This window comes from Humulus lupulus, chromosome 1 (genome assembly GCF_963169125.1).
Source record: "Humulus lupulus chromosome 1, drHumLupu1.1, whole genome shotgun sequence".
Lineage (NCBI taxonomy): Eukaryota > Viridiplantae > Streptophyta > Magnoliopsida > Rosales > Cannabaceae > Humulus > Humulus lupulus.
Genome location: NC_084793.1, coordinates 292,832,357 through 292,834,957, shown reverse-complemented (window position 1 = coordinate 292,834,957; position 2,601 = coordinate 292,832,357). Strand labels below are relative to the sequence as shown.

The following is a 2,601-nucleotide window of genomic DNA, read 5'->3' as shown; positions in this document are numbered from 1 at the left end:
TGTACGGTTATTTTTCGAACGCAAACCCTCCAAAATATAAGGGAAGCTTTTTGCAGCAGAATATGTCTGCACAATTTGTTTGGTTAGCTCTCGTATTTTTTCCCGTAATTTCTCAATGTTATGGCCCATCTGCATGAAATTACAGAGTCAGCAATTTCAGTGATGGGGATAAAACCTACTTTACTATCCAGTGTGAAAAGACACACACACACACAAAAGAAAAATACATCACAGTATTTTTCAATGTTCGTGCTAAAATTGTAAGAACCTTCTCTATCAAGCATGGAAAAAATATGGCTGCTTCTGACTCGGTCAAAGAGTGTCCCTCATTCCTCAAGGTGTCCAAAAGTTCAGGAAGGAATTCCAGCACCTGTTGTTCATGTCAAAAACAGAACTAGATATTAAGGAAATGCATCCTAAGAGAGGAAAAAATCAAAGATCTGTAAAAACTTGAAAAAAAAAGTAAATAAACTATACCTTCAACAAACATGTTGTGTTTGATTTACAGAATTGTAAAACAAACCACCTCAGCAGTATATCCAGAACTTCAACTATTTCCTTGCCAATCGATGGGAGTGCCTGCAATAAAATCCAGAATATACTGTAAAAAATGTGCACTAATATACAAAAGAAATGAACCAGTGACGCACTCAAAAACCTTTTGCAGCATCTCAAGCCCATCAATTTTCTTCTTAAAATATGTGCTTAGAAGTCGTCTATGCAAATCCTCTCTGAAGTACTTCATCAAATCATTCTGCATAAACATGTATGTTAAATAAATTCTGCATTAAATTACATACAAAATAAACAAATCTGAGAAACTACTATATCCACAACCTCAAGGTCTTGAATTTGTTCTATCCGTGGGTCTTCAAACTTAAAACTACTTACTACCAATCTTTCCCTATCCTCCTGGAGATAAGTAAAGTCCAAATGATTACTTGTCAATATATTCAAAAGTAAGAGACATTCAAAAATTGCTTGCTTAAGTTGTACCTTACTGGAATCTTTAACATTTAGTAAAGCCTGCGATTGAACTGCTATATCTTGAACGGACATAATTGATTCTGACCTCAAAGCCTTCGTACCAACAATTCTCTTTAAAAAATCATTAACCGAAAAAAAATTAAAAAATAAAATAAAATAATAATAATCTCCTTACAAAATTATAAGTTATAAAAGAACTAGAAGTAAGCATTTAAGGAAACATACAGAAGATGCTACTTTGCTTCCATGCTTCAAAACACCATTAGAAGTGGATTTACCCACTTTCGAAAGGGTCTTGGATGCAGGGGCTGAAATTGTTTTGGCAGATTCAAAAGATTCTGGAAAAAAATAATTATTATTGGTATAAATCACCAAAACAAAATACAAGCAAGAGACCCAAGTACCCAACAGCCTTACCTTGAAAATTACCATAATGCTTCAAACGTCATGAACAAGAGATAAAGATGGTCCCTGAACATCCCTAACAAGCTTCTCAACCTGAAATAATACATTCAAACAATGTGTTCATGCACTAACTGACCAATGAGTCAAAATAGTACCAAAAGTTACTAATGCACTTACAGTTTCTTGTGTACAAACTCTCAAGATTTCATCAAAACACTACAATGGCTTGGCCGCACACAGGGAAGAGGAAAAGAGCTGGCCTCCGGTGACGTCGTTCGCCTCTGGTGTCGTGTGAGGGTTTGGGCCCGCGTGGTCGAAGCTTCGACGGGCTCTGAAGATCCCTAGCCGGCGCGTGTAGGGGAAGGTAGTGGTCGGTCTCCACAAAGACAAAGGTGAGAGAGAAAGAGTGAAGGAGATAGGTCTGGTGGGAGAAAGAGATCCGAGAGAGAGGAGAGAGAATGATGAGGAAAAAGGAGAAGGAATTGAAGGAAATGAATTGGCCCCAAATGAAATGAAAAAAAAGCTAAGTGGCGGGATGGTTTTATTATTACCACCCTTTTTTCATAAAGTGTCCACTTTAGCATAACACTTTTTTATTAGTATTATATTCATGTGTTATGGAAATGAGTATTTGGTGTAGTGAATGACGGGTTAGTATATTATAGTTGATGTTGTTGAGTGGATAAGTGAAGAAATTTGGGTTTAGAGGAGTAATGTTTATATTTTAAAGAGTAAATGATAGTAGAAAGTAGTAGAATTTTATTGATAGTTTGTAGTTTCTAGTTACGTCATTTTGCTACCCATGAAGGGATATTTATAGTGGCTAGCCCACTTTACATTTGTGGCTAAAATTATTTGTGTTAGATCATTCTTTTACTAAAATGAATATTAACTACACAAATTTACTTGTTTCTCAAGCATAATTAGAATGTTCTAGACTTAAGTTGTCTATAAATGCTTATAAGAAATTATGGAATAATCTTATTTTACAAATATCTAGAAAAATCTAGAATAAAATATTCTTGAAATGTCTAGCATATTTTAGAGTATTCAATAAATGTACAACAACTTCTAATAAAAACAAACATTTTATATTTTGGGAATGATTTTTTCAACTTGGAAGGCCAATTAGATTGATCAGATTCTATCTAGGTTCTTTTGCAAGATCAGATCCTACAACAAGAATCATTAGTTGCCACATTATATCGA

The 2,601-nt window shown here is 34.6% G+C and overlaps 1 long non-coding RNA gene across 1 annotated transcript; it reads right to left on the bottom strand.

Moving 5' to 3' along the window:
• Positions 1-460: 460 nt before the first annotated feature.
• Positions 461-1,906, bottom strand: LOC133778882 (uncharacterized). The gene is made up of 3 exons (XR_009869136.1): positions 1,405-1,906; positions 659-1,325; positions 461-579 (listed from the first exon to the last, which is right to left on the bottom strand). It is a non-coding gene; the product is annotated as an uncharacterized LOC133778882 (long non-coding RNA).
• Between the last annotated feature and the right edge of the window lie 695 nt (positions 1,907-2,601).